General features: G+C 36.5%; 1 long non-coding RNA gene across 1 annotated transcript in view; it reads left to right on the top strand.

Annotated features, from left to right (window-relative positions):
- Nucleotides 1-16,838, top strand: part of LOC129562671 (uncharacterized) — a 143,540-nt gene that overhangs the window by 115,411 nt on the left and 11,291 nt on the right. The window contains exon 3 of the long non-coding RNA XR_016038236.1: nt 1,414-1,537. This is a non-coding gene — a long non-coding RNA (uncharacterized LOC129562671). The remainder of the gene's footprint in view (nt 1-1,413; nt 1,538-16,838) is intronic.

Genomic DNA, 16,838 nt, shown 5'->3' with positions numbered 1-16,838 from the left:
AATGTCTGTCTATATTATCTTGAGAGATATACCTCTATATTAACCTTAATATCTCTATATTAATCTTGTTGTTGTTGTTCAGTTGCATAACTTTAAGTCTCTCTATATTATATGCAAATACCTTCATTTGCATTGACAACTCTACTAAAATAAATTGATACCCAGAACTATAGAGGTTTTGTTTGTCTTTTGCCATGTCCAGTTCTAAACAAGCAACAAATGAAAGAACCCTACATACCCAGACCTTGATTTGAAAGATATCTTGAAGATTTACAATATGCTAAACTAGGGAAAAATTTGGGAATAATCAGCACAATACATTTGGCTCTCCATTATAATCAGTTTTTCAGCCTGCCTGTCGATAAAACTTTTTCTTTTTCACAATGGTTTACAACTTAAATAATTTAATACAACAGTTGTTATATTTTTATTGCAGGCTGATAAAACTGGAACCATAAGTCTTTGCTATGCACTATATTACAAAAAAGTGACACTGGAGAATGGGAACGGATGATTACTAAAACTGTAATTCAATCGTCAAGTTCTGAAGATGTCATAAAAAAGACTTCTGCTTTACTTGCACATGGCAGATACTATCAGGATGCCTCAAATGAACTCTCTCTGGGTATTCAGTCTCTCCTTTGGCATTATTTTATATACAATAAAAATAAAAATCAGACTTCATAATGCAAATGCAACTGTGATTCAAGCTCAGTAGTTCTTTTGTCAAATAGGATTTTCTTTTATGAAGTTTCATTCTAGAATTAATTTTGATATCAGTGCCTGTCAGGCTGTGGAAATTGAGCTGAACCAAGTGAGTCTATTCCTATTTGAGCTGACATGTAGGAAGCTGTAATTAGGAAAAATGCAGAGTTTGTACTGTGCTATAGAAAATTAAACTCATCATGCCACATATTGTCAAATCTGGTTAAAAGTATAGGTATGATAAATAGCAACATTCTATAAATGCCTAATCATTCATATATTTAAGAATTTACCACTTTTTCACCCTGCCATAATTAGTTGTCAGGAAATAATTTTCAGATTCTAATCATTGCTATAATCTGAAAAGTCTGTAAATTAATGACAGATTCCTATAGTGTTTACTATTAACAGTGTTCTGCAAAACTTAGAACTCCAGCATGTAAGGAAATGTATTCCTTATAGAGAAAGATGATGGTTAGTTATTTGTACATTCTTGCCAGTTGTTTTTCAGTGGACTTGTCTGTACTGGCTTCAGTGTAAGACCAAGAAACTTCTAATTCGCCAAACTTCTTAATACATCCAACATTCAGTTAATCTGTAGATGATGGTATGAATGAAATTGAATTTCTGGCTATTAAAAATGACACTTTGCCTCTGTATTAAGGCACTGCAGCAATACTTTACAAAATTCTTTTGCAATCTTCACAGGATAAGAATAAATTAAGTGGAAGAATTGGACTTTCATAGTATGGCTGCTGAAGAATCAACACATGTGGTTGGAAGATGAAATTTCCATTGATTCCCCAGCCTGAGAGAGTGCAGGCAGCACCATGTGAGTTTCTGCATTTTGTCTCTCAGCCATCGGAGCCCTGACCCATTCCACGAGGGGTGAAAGGTCACAAGTGCTATGTGAGTGGTGTTTAATTTTCACCACAACTGAGACTGCTAATCACATAACATTAGGGTGAATTATGGTGATTATTGCAGGCTGAACACAGAGAGATTAAACAATAACAGCAACACGACCACAGCTGTGATGGTAGTGATGAAAAGGTGGTGCTTTCATGACCCCATGCTAAAGGGTTTGATTGGGATTCTGGAAGCCTCTGGTGAAAGACACTTTGCCCTCTCCAGGCTAGCTTTTTCCTAAACCACCTCTATATTAAGCAGAGTGATAATAACCCATTTTAACAGTTTCTAGTAATGGAAAGGGCTCAAAACATTCTCTTTCAGAATGCCCAAGTCTCATTAGTCTACAGAGTAAACACTCCAGTGTCACTGCTTTCTAGAATGGCTTCACTTTTTAAAGCTGTTAGCTTCTGCACCCTGCGTGGATTTTTTTCCTTTAAAATTTTTTTACTAAGTTGATCTGCAATGTTGTGTAAGTTTAAGATGTATAGCAAAGTGAATCCTTTATACATATACATATATCCGATCTTTTTAAAATTAGTTTTATTTTTTAATTTTTATTGGGGTATTGTTGATTTACAATGTTGTGTTAGTTTCAGGTGTACAGCAAAGTGAATCTGCTTTATATATATATATATATATATATCCACTCATTTTTAGGTTCTTTTCCCATATAGGTCATTACAGGGTATTGAGTAAAGTTCCTTGTGAGCTACAGTAGGTCTTATTTATCTATTTTATATAGAGTAGTATGTATATGACAATCCCAATCTCCTGATTTATCCCTCCCACCTTCTTTCTCCCTTGGTAACCATGTTTGTTTTCTACATCTGTGACTCTATTTCTGTTTTATGAATAACTTAATTTGTACGATTTTTTAAAGATTCCACATATAAGTGATATCATATATGTCTTTCTTTGTCTGACTTCACTCAGTATGACAATCCCTAAGTTCATTCATGTTGCTGCAAATGGCATTATTTGTTCTTTTTAATAGCTGAATAGTGTTCCATTATATATGTATGTACCACATCTTCTTGATCCATTCCACTGTCAGTCGATATTTAGGTTGCTTGCATATTCTGGCTATGTAAATAGTGCTGCAGTGAACATGGGGTGCACCCTATATGGATTTTTAATTTGGTCTCATTTTTTCTTTTCTACATATGTAGCCCATGTAATGGATTCTGTCTTCCTTAGGAAAATTTGAGGAATAATTAAGGAAAAGAGGCTATTACTAGGTTGTTTTAAAATTTAATAAAAATTGCTTAGATGGGAGGCTGCCTGATTCATGAATCATTGAATAAAGCCAATTGTATCTTCAAATTTACTGGGTTCAATTTTGTTTTCTAACACATACGTATTTTTTCAGTGTAGATATTTTACTTACAACCATACCCTAAATGTCATTATGTGAAGGTATTGACTCAGACAGTAAAGAATCTGCCTACAATTCAGGAGATCCACGTTCAATCCCAGGGTTGGGAAGATCCCCTGGAGAAAGGAGTGCGCTCACTCCAGTATTCTTACCTGGAGAATTTCATGGACAGAGGCTACAGTCCATGGGGTTGCAAAGAGTCAGACACGACTGAAAGACTAACACTTTAACTTTAAAATAAGAAGTCAAACACCAGATACAGAGTGAAGTGAAGAGCAGCTATGACAAACCTAGACAGTGTATTAAAAAACAGAAACATCACTTTGCTAACAAAGGTCTGTTTAGTCACAGCTGTGGTTTTTCTAGTAGTCATGTACAGATGTGAGAGTTGGACCATGAAAAAGGCTAAGCATCAAAGAATTGATGCCTTCAAATTGTGTTGCTTGAGAAGACTCTTGAGAGTCCCTTGGACAGCAAGGAGATCCAACCAGTCAATCCTAAAGGAAATCAACCCTGAATGTTTACTGGAAGGACTGATGCTAAAACTGAAGCTCCAATACTTTGGCCTCCTGATGCAAAGAGCCAACTCATTGGAAAAGACCCTGATGCTGGGAAACATTGAGGGCATAAGGAGAAGGGGGTAACAAAGGATGAGATGGTTAGATGGCATCACCGACTCAATGGACATGAACTTGAGCAAACTCTGGGAAATAGCGGAGGACAGGGAAGCCTGGAGTGCTGCAGTCTATGGGGTTGCAAAGGGCTAGACACAACTTAGCAACTGAACAATGAGAAGAGCAGCTAATGCCTGCAGTTCATTCCTGATGTTTGGATAGTCTGCTTTTCACATATTAGGGCAAAAAGAAGATCAGTAATGTGTCCATTTCCACCAAGTTGAAATGCCCTGCATCAGGAGTGTTTTCTTGAACAAAGAGAAGCAGAGACATCTGGAAGCCAGGAATTGGGAAACTGGGTCATCATCAGTTCCAAAGTTTACCTTTAGTGTTGATTTCTGGTTTTAAGGGAGCACTTATTAACTTAGTTCTTGAAGTATACAAATGGAGATATAGGTTGTTTATTTTATTTTGTCTCTAATATTTTATTAATATTTAAAAGCAAAGAAGTTGAAAGAATTTCACAGTGAACACCTATATACCAAACACCTATATTCTACAGTTACATTGTATTATTGCACACTTCATCTCTTGATCCCTCTATCCATTTATCATCCTATTATTATTTAAAAAAAATTTTTTTTATTTTACAATATTATATTGGTTGGTTTTGCCATACATTGACATGAATCCGCCCCGGGTGTGCATGAGTTCCCCTTCCTGTACCCCTCTCCCACCTCCCTCCTCCCCTTATCCTCCCTCTGGGTCATCCCCGTGCACCAGCTCTGAGCATCCTGTATCATGCGTTGAACCTGGACTGGTGATTCTTTTCACATATGATAACATACATGTTTCAGTGCCATTCTCCCAAATCATCCCACCCTCGCCCTCTCCCACAGAGTCCCAAAGACTGTTCTAACCTGTGTCTCTTTTGCTGTCTTGTATACAGGGTTATCATTGCTATCTTTCTAAATTCCATATATATGCATTAGTATACTGTATTGGTGTTTTTCTTTCTGGCTTACTTCACTCTGTATAATAGGCTCCAGTTTCATCCACCTCATTAGAACTGATTCAAGTGCATTCTTTTTAATGGCTGAGTAATACTCCATTGTGTATATGTACCAAAGCTTTCTTGTCCATTCGTCTGCAGATGGACATCTAGGTTGCTTCCATGTCCTTGCTATTATAAACAGTGCTGCGATGAACATTGGAGTACATGTGTCTCTTTCAATTCTGGTTTCCTCAATGTGTATGCCCAGGAGTGCGATTGCTGGATCATATGGCAGTTCTATTTCCAGTTTTTTAAGGAATCTCCACACTGTTCTCCATAGTGGCTGTACTAGTTTGCATTCCCACCAACAGCGTAAGAGGGTTCCCTTCTCTCCACACCCTCTCCAGCATTTATTGCATGTAGACTTTTGGATAGCAGCCATTCTGACTGGTGTGAAATGGTATCTCATGGTCGTTTTGATTTGCATCTCTCTGATTATGAGGGATGTTGAGCATTTTTTCATGTATTTGTTAGCCATCTGTATGTCTTCTTTTGATGGTGAAAATGATTCAAAATCTTGAAAGCAAAATGGAGTTACAGATAAATAACCTGGAGAAAAGGATTGAGAAGATGCAAGAAAGGTTTAATAAGGATTTAGAGGAAATAAAAAAGAGTCAATATACAATGAATAATGCAATAGATGAGATCAGAAACACTCTGGAGGGAACAAACAGTAGAATAACGGAGGCAGAAGACGGAATAAGTTAGCTAGAAGATAGAATTGTAGAAATAAATGAAACAGAGAGGAAAAAAGAAAAACAAATTAAAAGAAATGAGACAATATTAGAGACAATGAAATGACAATATTAGAGACCTCTGGGACAATGTTAAACGCCACAACATTCGAATCATAGGAGTACCAGAAGAAGAAGACAAAAAGAAAGACCATGAGAGAATACTTGAGGAGATAATAGTTGAAAACTTCCCTAAAATGGGGAAGGAAATAGTCACCCATGTCCAAGAAACCCAGAGAGTCCCTAATAGGATAAACCCAAGGCGAAATACTCCAAGACACATATTAATCAAATTAACAAAGATCAAACACAAAGAACAAATATTAAAAGCAGCAAGGGAAAAGCAGCAAATAACACACAAGGGGATTCCCATAAGGATAACAGCTGATCTTTCAACAGAAACTCTTCAGGCCAGGAGGGAATGGCAAGACATACTTAAAGTGATGAAAGAAAATAACCTACAGCCAAGATTACTGTATCCAGCAAGGATCTCATTCAAATATGAAGGAGAAATCAAAAGCTTTACAGACAAGCAAAAGCTGAGAGGATTCAGCATCACCAAACCAGCTCTCCAACAAATGCTAACGGATCTTCTCTAGACAGCAAAAACACAGAAAGGGTGTATAAACTCGAACCCAAAACAATAAAGAAAATGGCAACGGGATCATACTTATCAATAATTACCTTAAACATAAATGGGTTGAATGCCCCAACCAAAAGACAAAGGCTGGCTGAATGGATACAAAAACAAGACCCCCATATATGTTGTCTACAAGAGACCCACCTCAAAACGAGGGACACATACAGACTGAAAGTGAAGGGCTGGAAAATAGAGACCAAAAGAAAGCAGGAGTAGCAATACTCAGATCAGGTTTTTTTTAAAAAAAATACACACACACACACACACACATATGTTGGCTTAAACCATATTTATAAACTAAAGATAGCACCCTGAATTTTACCAGAAGTCCAAAAGTAGTCCTGGTGACAAAATAGATGAAAAGGCAGTACATGTATTCTGTGCAAATAATGCTATAAAGCAAAGAGTCTCATATGTTCTAGCTAAGGTAACTGGATAGTTCTTTTTAAAGATTTTTTTTCTTAAAATATGATGTAATGATCCCATATGGAGGAAATGAAGGTGGCAAAATCTGCAACAAAACCTGAATCATGAAGAAAAAGTTCAAAACTCTTTGGCATAGTTCAATAGAGGCAGCATCAAGTGCTTTTTAAAATACTGTGTTGTCAAGCCCAGCTGCTATGAAACTGGAATGATTCCCAACTACAGCCTAGATAATTTATCTTGTATAATAGTAGCTCACCTATTCTGGTTGGTTTGATGTTAGCTTGTTGAGGCAATTCTGGGTTACAAAGTGCTGGAGCAGAAAGTTCATGTTAAACTTTCAGCTGATATGAAGATATTTCTATTGGAAAAATATAAATATTAGGCAAATGGCTAATTAAGTGCATATATCTTTGATTCCTAAACCACAAGAGATAATGATGATACTCATCATGATAATAACCGAAACTAACATTATTTACTACAGGCATTGTATTAGGTGCATTTCACGCACTGTCTCATTTATTTGTCATAACATTCAGAGGTTGTCTTTTCCTATTACCTCTACTTTATACATGCATAAATTGAGGCTTCAGTTCCGTCACTCAGTTGTGTCTGACTCTTTGCAACCCCGCGGACTGTACTGAAGTTAAATAACCAAACTTTCTGAATTGGGTGAAAATTTGGGCTCCACCAAGGTTCAGAAACATTCTAGGATAAACTGAATCATCCTGCTCTTCTGTGATTATTGGCTCTTAGCAGCACTGCGGCTTTAGAAATCAATATGGTGCATGAGTTCTATAAATGTGCCTCTTAATAAGTTAATAAAACAGAGATATTCTCATTGCCTCTCCATCAAAGTTTCAGGGAAAAATGAGAATATTAAATGCAGTAGGATAGAGGAGATCTGCTCCATTTGCTCTGCAATGATAATCTTTTACAAAAGAGGATTTTTATTAATTCTTTGCCTTCTGGGGATATTATAATTTTCTAGAATATAGAACTGCCTTAAGCACAGTAATTTGCTGAGCTAGACTGAATCTCAAAATGTTTCAAATGAGCTGATAAACAACTGCATAATTAGCCATTATTAGATCAAGTCTGTATGTTACTGATATCCAGATGAACAAACCAATGGATAGGCAAATTATAGATATACTTTTAAAAATTAAGACTCTGTGTTACAGTTTTACATGCTTTGTGACTTGTCCTTTAAAGAATTAAAACCCACATTTCATTTGCCTCTTTTTAAAAGAAGAAATTTAGATTATTCTATCAAGCAAATCCTTGGAGACTTAATCATTAAGCACATATTTCCATGTATGAATAATGAAGGATTTGTGTGTTGAATGCAACTCACGCTTTAAAAGTGAATAGGTGGTGGGATTTTCCTTTTCAATTAAACCTTGTCTCAAATCTATTACTTGCATGGGTAATGTTCATTCATCCCCCTTTTGAGTTCTGGTTCAATTTCAGAGTACAAAATACATTTGGTCCCGATTATGAAAATAACAGGTTTAACATGCTCAAACCAGAAAAGGAAAATACAGTAAGTTTTTATGATTAAACACGTACACCTTATTCAAGTGGCTAACATCCAGTCCAAAATGTATCCATGTTATAGATAAACCTCTCTTTCCTCTCAGTTTTCATTTTTCAAGAACTTGACACTGGATCATAAAATGTTGCTCTGGGCTGGAATTCGTCATGCAGGGTTACAGCCTAAGAGTAAGTTTCTTTTTTTTTTTTTTAAATATTAAAATCAGCTCAGTAGTTTTGAGGATTAGATAAAAAGAAATTGCAGAAAGCAAAACTTTTAAGCTGGTTTAATTAAACATAATTGTAGTTTATGTTCTGAACTCAGGGGCCACAAAGCAAAACAGAAATATGTTCACCTTTGAACAGAAAGAACTGCAGCAGCAATTTTCCTGAAGAACTCTAAACCAGCAGGTTGATACTTTGTCTTAAATGGGTTAGGTGTCTTCCTGTTTGGGGAGCAGAACAGATAATTTCTTGAGTTTCTTTGCAGATCAATGATTCTGTGATTATTTATCAGTATTACAGATCCCAGTAATAAACTGTAAGCTGCCAGTTTAAAACCTCAGTTGGCATAAGGCCATGTATGAGCCTAATTGGAGGATGGATTTGTTGCTAAATTTATAAAAAGCATTTTGACCTTTGATGATTCTAACAGCCTCCAAAATTTTGATGCCTTTCTTATGCTTCCTGTGATCACTGATCCTACATTTGATGCCAACTAATAGGTAAAATTTTATTGTTGTTGGATTTACATTGTGCTCTTATTAAATACAATGATTATCTGTCCATATTAAATTTTGGCCATGGATTCCTATTAATGTACCTATATATTTCTTCAACTAGTCCTTTCATTTTGTAAATTGGCATGGAATGGTTATTTGTGTATTTACACAGTTCTAGAAGTAGGGTATTTGTAGCCTCAAAGTTAAAGTTATAAGGCCACCTGGGCTACAAATCCAGCGAGGAATGCCACTTTGTTTTAAAGGTGTGTCAGCTAAACTCAAGTCACAATGAGAAAATAGAACTTTTTCTTTAAAAGATATCAGCCTAATTGCTTTGGTATTTTTCAAAGGCATTAGAAAAGTTTTCAGCAATTTTTTGAATGTTCTGACTTTGTCAGGAACATTTTGCTATTGTGTGTTTGACAGGAAATCTTATATGTATATAACTATTTGTACTTAACTCATAAAAATGACATGAATATTCTCCCAAGTCCAAGATACCTCATTAGGATTTTATTAATGAGCCTCTTAAAGACACTACAACCCTGAAAAGGAAATTATATTCGGTTCAGAATAAATGAAGCTACACACTTATAGATCTGAGTTGATTTAAGACTCTGAAGCAAAGAAACGTAAGCAGATTTCAAATTTGGAACAATATCATCACAGCCCCAGAATAAGAATATTACATATAATTTGATTATACTATCACAGCATGTGATGCTACACATATTTTCAGGGTGAAGTACATATTATTACAGAAATCTGGTTCATTACTGGGCAGCAGTGTAGTGCATAAATGAAATAGATTAGGGAAAATGTTTCACTGAATTTTATTTTAATTCCTTTCTTTTCCTGCATAATTCATCACTGACATTTTTTAATTAAAACAAACTACAGTTTTGCTATTAACAAGAGACCCAAAACAACTTGTCTGACTCTTGATTCTTATACAAACTTTGAGATAAAAAAACTATTTTCATTAATGTATTAACTTTAGTGGATATTTGAACATTTGAGCTTTTGACCTAAAAGGATTCTGAAAAGTCCTTATGATGGGTAACAGTTGTATTCTTACATTAAGACACTCAACAAACCAACTGAAACTACAACTGACAGTGCTGTAATCAGAGGAAAAAAGATCCCCAATCATTTAAGTAAGTTATTTCCTTACAAATGTGGACAGAAAACATTGTAAAATAAACTATGAAAAGTTAATAGTCCGTGATCATAACTGTAATTTATTTCTGACTTGTATAAGAAAATAAGCAAGAACTACAGGTAAAAGAATATATGAACCTAAATTCTGATGAACATGTTTCACAGTAGATAATTCTTCAGCTTTTAAGTTTTTGCTATCAAACCAAGAGTTACTAATTAAGAATAAGAAGCTATGAATCACCAGGAAAAATCCCTGGACAGCTCAGAGAGAGACAGAGAACACTCATGGCCATAGACATCCTGGTCTAGAAAGAACAGAATGTTTGCAAGATATCTATACCAGCAAATAAGGACTATTAAAGAGTGGATGTGATTTTTGTTTTAATTAGTTTACTAAAATCAGTAGTGGGGACATTTATTATTTAAAATTAAGCTTTACTACCATTATACTAACTGCATTAGTTCTATGAAAATATTTCTGTTGAAGTATGGAGTTTCCTCAAAGAGTTAAAGGTACAATTACCATTGATCTAGCAACTCCACTTCTGGGTGTATACACCAAAGAATTGAAGGCAGAGACAGCTACTTGTACACCAGTGTTCATAGCAGCACTATGCATAATAATCAAAAGGTGAAAGCAGCCCAAATATTTGTCAGTGGATGAATGGATAAACATGTATATAAATTATGCTGCTGCTGCTGCTAAGTCGCTTCAGTCGTGTCTGACTCTGTGCGACCCCATAGACGGCAGCCCACCAGGCTCCCCCATCCCTGGGATTCCCCAGGCAAGAACACTGGAGTGGGTTGCCATTTCCTTCTCCAATGCATGAAAGTGAAAAGCAAAAGTGAAGTTGCTCAGTCGTGTCTGACTCTTCACGACCCCATGGACTGCAGCGTACTAGGCTCCTCCATCCATGGGATTTTCCAGGCAAGAGTACTGGAGTGGGGTGCCATCGCCTTCTCCATATATAAATTATAAACATATATAAATATATATATGTAAATTATATGTGCAGACAAATTATGAAAACAGCTCATGTAGCTCAAAATCAAAAAACAAACAACCCAATCAAAAAGTGGGCAGAAGACCTAAATAGATATTTCTCCAAAGAAGACATACATATGGCTATGAGACATATGAAAAGATGCTTACATCACTAATTATTAGAGAAATGTAAATAAAAACTACAATGAGGTATCACTTCACACTGGTCAGAATGCTAATTCATGTCTTCATGTCTGACTTCAGTCATGTCTGACTCTATGCAACCCTATGGATTAGGGCCCATCAGGCTCCTCTGTCCATGGAATTCTCCAGGTAAGAAGAATACTGGAGTGGGTTGACATGCCCTCCTCCAGGGGATCTTCCCGACCCAGGGATCAAACCTGCATCTCTTATGTCTCCTGCATTGTCAGGCTGTTCTTTACCAGTATTGCCGCCTGGGGGACCATGGTTATCATCAAAAAATCCATAAGAAATAAATGCTGAAAAGTTTTTGGAGAAAAGGGAACCCTCTTACACTGTTGATGGGAATGTAAACTGATACATCTACTACGGACAGGAATATGGAGGTTCCTTGAAAAACTGAAAACAGAACTATCACATGACCCACCAATCCCACTCCTGGGCATATACCAGAGATAACCATCAGAAAGATACATGCACTTCAACGTTCACTGCAGCACTATTTACAATAGCTGGGATATGGAAGCAACCTAAATGTCCATCAACAGAGGAATGAATAAAAAACATATAGTACATACATACAATGGAATATTAGCTATAAAAGGAATGAAATTATGTCATTTGCAGTGGTGTGGATGGACCTAGAGACTGCCATGCAGAATGAAATCAGAAAGAGAAATATTCACATATTACCACATCTATGTGGAATCTAGAAAAATGATATAGATGATCTTATTTGCAAAGCAGAAATAGACACACAGACATAGAGAACAGATGACAAGGTGGAAGGAGGGGTGAGATGAAGTGGGAGATTTATATCTTCCAATATATATTATATACAAATACACACTATCTATAAAGTACATAAGTAGTGTGAACCTACCGTATAGCACCGGGAACTCTACTCAGTGCTCTGTGGTGATCCAAATGGGAATGAAATCCAAAAAAGAGGGAGTATATGTATGGCTGATTCACTTTGCTGTATAGCAGTAACTGACACAGCAGTATAAAGCAATAAATACTGCTCTTAATATACTCAAAAAAAGAATAAAAGAATATGGTATATAAATGCAGTAGAATATTACTGAGCCATTACAAGAAGGAAATAATGCCATTTGTAACAACATGGATCTGGAGATTATTATACTAAGTAAAGTAAGTCAGAGAAAGACAAATATCACATGATATCACTTATATGCAGAATTTTAAAAAATGATACAAATGAATTTACTTATAAAACAGAAACAGACTCACAGACTTCAAAGACAAACTTATAGTTACCAAAGGAAAAAGGTATGGGGGGGTATAAATTGGGAATTTGGAATTGACAACAACAAAGAACTACTGTGTAGCACAGGGAGCTCTGCTCAATATTCTGTAATAACTTAAATGGGAAAAGAATTTGAAAAAGATTAGATACATTTATATGTATAACTGAATCACCTTTTCAGTACACCTGAAACTAACACAGCTTTATTAATCAACTATGCTGCTGCTGCTGCTAAGTCACTTCAGTCGTGTCGGACTCTGTGTGACCCCATAGACAGAAGCCCACCAGGCTCCCCCGTCCCTGGGATTCTCCAGGCAAGAACACTGGAGTGGGTTGCCATTTCCTTCTCCAATGTGTGAAAGTGAAAAGTGAAAGTGAAGTCACTCAGTCGTGTCCAACCCTTAGCGACCCCATGGACTGCAGCCTACCAGGCTCCTCCATCCATGGGATTTTCTAGGCAAGAGTACTGGAGTGGCTAGCCATTGCCTTCTCCGATTAATCAACTATACTCCAATATAAAATAAAAATTCAAAAGTTCACATTGAATAACAAAAACTATGTCATAGGCAAGCATCTTAAACTGTGTGGTAGACTCATGACTTTTACCATGACATTTGGAGACCTTTGTGAATCCTAAGTTTTATATATTATGGGAATATTTGTTCTGACTTTACTCTGACTCTGACTTTCTCCCTAGTTACTTTTGCACTGATAGTTCTTTCTGGTACATAGCCTCCTAACACCAAGGAAATGAATTCAACTTTCACTGACCTTTCTTCCCCATGGTATGCAACTACTGTATCGGTTGGGAGAAGAAATGGTTTCTCTCTAAAATGGTTTCCTTTTGTTCTGTGTAGAGGGTTTTGTGAATTCTTTCATGTTACATGTCTGACCCAGAAACATTATTTCCCCAAATTACTTTCCTTCCTTTTTATTTCTGTCAACAGCCTTAGTTAGCATTTGGCCTTCTTTTTTTGAGTCATTTTCTTCATAACTCTTCATGACAGTTACTGTTGAAAACAAGTGAAAAAGCAAAGCTGAACAGTAATGAGGTGCTAGATGGTAAGACAGAAATACTGGGCAATCAGGTAGGTTCATTCACCGATTTAAATGATGTATCTTAAAAGTATCTGTGATTCCAGTCCTCACTGTAGAAAAACTACAAATTGCTACTTAAATGGGTTCAGACTTGCAAGGTTCTAAGGAAAGTGTCTCACATGTGGTAAACATTATAATTTTTAGATTAGAAAAATACACCTTGTATATCTTTTATATGTAAAAATCAACATATAAAGACCAAAGCTGAAAAATATTAAAGATGAATCTGTTACTGGACAGGCAAGGAGGCGCTACATCACTGAGGGAAGGTTCAAAGTTCTTCCTGACCGGAAATTCAAGGGATAGAGGTAGTGCAGGAGGAGAAAGTCCAACACAAAGGGCAAGACTCTGAATTCAGGCTTCTGATTGATTCATGAGGTAGATTAACTCTTCTTATGATTAGTATCTTTCAGGTTCCATGGCACCCACACTGAGAAACCTGGTTTCAAACAAGTCTGGTTGAGTTAGTTGTGTAAGAGATGTATAAGGGATGTTGCTGGATTCATTTCATAGATGCCTTAAGCATAGGTACATGCTTGAAACTCAATGGATTTCTTATAACTATTATCTGAGAACAGTAAAAATCATTAACATTCAATCAATGATTGCTGAGGATCTATGCATTTTTTTTTCAGTAAAAATGATAGGGTAACAGTGAAAGTGAAAGTGAAGTCACTCATCGTGTCCGACTCTTTGCGACCCCATGGACTGTTGCCTACCAGGCTCCACTGTCCGTGGGATTCTCCAGGCAAGAGTACTGGAGTGCGTTGCCATTTCCTTCTCCAGAGGGTAACAGTAGATGCTCTAAAAACCATATGAGGGGTTATTTTTAGAAGCTTTCCAAGGAGTTTCTGAAATCAGTTCTTATCTTTGACAGACATATAATTCAGAAGTTCCCTGATAAGAGAAACTGTGAAATCTTAGGAAGAGTAGAATCTATTAAGTGGACAAAAATCACTTAACTGTAACAGTATCATGAAGGTCTAGTGCTCTTTGCCTAAGCTGGAGTGCCACATGTAAACTTCTGGTGTTTTGTCTTGCATTGTACAGTAATTTTCATTGTGTGTGTTGACATTCCCTGGCTAGTTCCCAAGCTAGTAGTGCCTGTCTAAAATAGACACTCAGTAAATATTGGGTTGAATGAATAGGTAACAAATGAGTTGACTGGTAAGAAAGATGGTGCCAATTTCCTTCTCTTTCAGTTCAGTTCAGTTCAGTCGCTCAGTCATGTCCGACTCTCTGCGACCCCATGAATCACAGCACGACAGGCCTCCCTGTCCATCACCAACTCCCGGAGTTCACTCAAACTCATGTCCACAGAGTCGGTGATGCCATCCAGCCATCTCATTCTCTGTCGTCCCCTTCTCCTCCCACCCCAGCATCAGAGTCTTTTCCAGTGAGTCAACTCGTCACATGAGGTGGCCAAAATATTGCAGTTTCAGCTTTAGCATCAGTCCCTCCAATGAACACCCAGGATTGATCTCCCTTAGAATGGACTGGTTGGATCTCCTTGCGGTACAAGGGACTCTCAAGAGTCTTCTCCAACACCACAGTTCAAAAGCATCAATTCTTCGGTGATCAGCTTTCTTCACAGTCCAACTCTCACATCCATACATGACCACGGGAAAAACCATTGCCTTGACTAGACAGACCTTTGTTGGCAAAGTAATGTCTCTGCTTTTTAATATATTATCAAGGTTGATCATAACTTTCCTTCCAAGGAGTAAGCGTCTTTTAATTTCATGGCTGCAATCAGCATCTGCAGTGATTTTGGAGCCCAAAAAAACAAAGTCTGACACTGTTTCCACTGTTTTTCCATCTATTTCCCATGAAGTGATGGGACCAGATGCCATGATCTTTGTTTTCTGAATGTTGAGCTTCAAGCCAACCTTTTCACTCTCCTCTTTTACTTTCATCAAGAGGCTTTTGAGTTCCTCTTCACTTTTTGCCATAAGGGTAGTGTCATCTGCATATCTGAGATTATTGATATTTCTCCCAGCAATCTTGATTCCAGCCTGTGCTTCTTCCAGCCCAGCGTTCCTCATGATGTACTCTGCATATAAGTTAAATAAGCAGGGTGACAATATACAGACTTGACGTACTCCTTTTGCTATTTGGAACCAGTCTGTTGTTCCATGTCCAGTTCTGACTGTTGCTTCCTGACCTGCATACAGGTTTCTCAAGAGGCAGGTCAGGTGGTCTGGTATTCCCATCTCTTTCAGAATATTCCACAGTTTACTGTGATCCACACAGTCAAAGGCTTTGGCATAGTCAATGAAGCAGAAATAGATGTTTTTCTGGAACTCTCTTGCTTTCTCCATGATCCAGCAGATGTTGACAATTTGATCTCTGGTGCCTCTGCCTTTTCTAAAACCTGCTTGAACATCTGGGAGTTCACGGTTCACATATTGTTTACTCAACTCTAAATAATAGGAGCTGACCTCTTTGTTCCTTTCAGACTGGCACCAAAAAACTGTAATTTTTTTTTTCTGGGTAGTGTGACCCATTTCAGAGATGGAGGTCCCCACAGTTAGACAAACCACAAAATATAAACTGATTTAAAGTCAAGATTTTGGGGAAAAGAACACCAAAAGTTGAAATGGTTAAATAAAAACTTTTATCAGGAAATGTAAGGTATGTCTTATAGAAGGAAGGCTTCCATGGAAACAGAAAAAGAGTATACTGTTTTGCCAGTAGTTTAATTTATATTTTATAATTATCTGTAATGTATTAATATTATAATATTTTAATTTTGGGGAAGATAAAAACTATTATCCTTAGGAAAATAAGTAAAACTGTAGACATGAAAACATTGCACTTCATTAATTTATTTTAAAAATTTTAAGAGAGTGAATTAAGACATTATTTTCCCATTAAAGAATATTTCCATTTTAAGCTTGCCACATGGTAAGTGAATCTGATAGTTATAACCATTAGAAATTCCTCATCATTCCTGAGTAGGTAATTATTACTTGAAATAGCTCTTTCAGAGTGATTATTGTGAAATGTACCTATCTTCTGTTGATCTACTGCTTTATTTATTTCATGTTAAAAGACCCTTAGAAACCTTCCTATCATTAATGAACAAATTTCATGTTACAGAATACATCCATTAGATGCCAAGAATAATTCTGATCTGATTAAAGGATAACCATTTAAGACCACTAATTCACATATTAAATGCTCAAGATTGTACATTGTTAAAGACCTTACATCTCCAGACCCATTATATTGTTTCTTTTGGTAGAAGACAATAAATGAGACCCTTAAATAGTGGATGGATCCATCTGTCTAGACCAAAGAAAAAATTAAGTATATAGTTTGAGGAATACTTCCAGAAGAGTATTCAGGGATCAATGGAGGTATATGAAATAACAAAATATTACAAATCTCTTTGAGATGGAG

This window comes from Moschus berezovskii, chromosome 9, assembly GCF_049115385.1.
Source record: "Moschus berezovskii isolate FMDL1 chromosome 9, NW_MosBer_1.0, whole genome shotgun sequence".
In the NCBI taxonomy this organism is placed as follows: domain Eukaryota; kingdom Metazoa; phylum Chordata; class Mammalia; order Artiodactyla; family Moschidae; genus Moschus; species Moschus berezovskii.
Note: the sequence above shows the minus strand (reverse complement) of the source record. Positions and strands in the feature narration are given on the sequence as shown.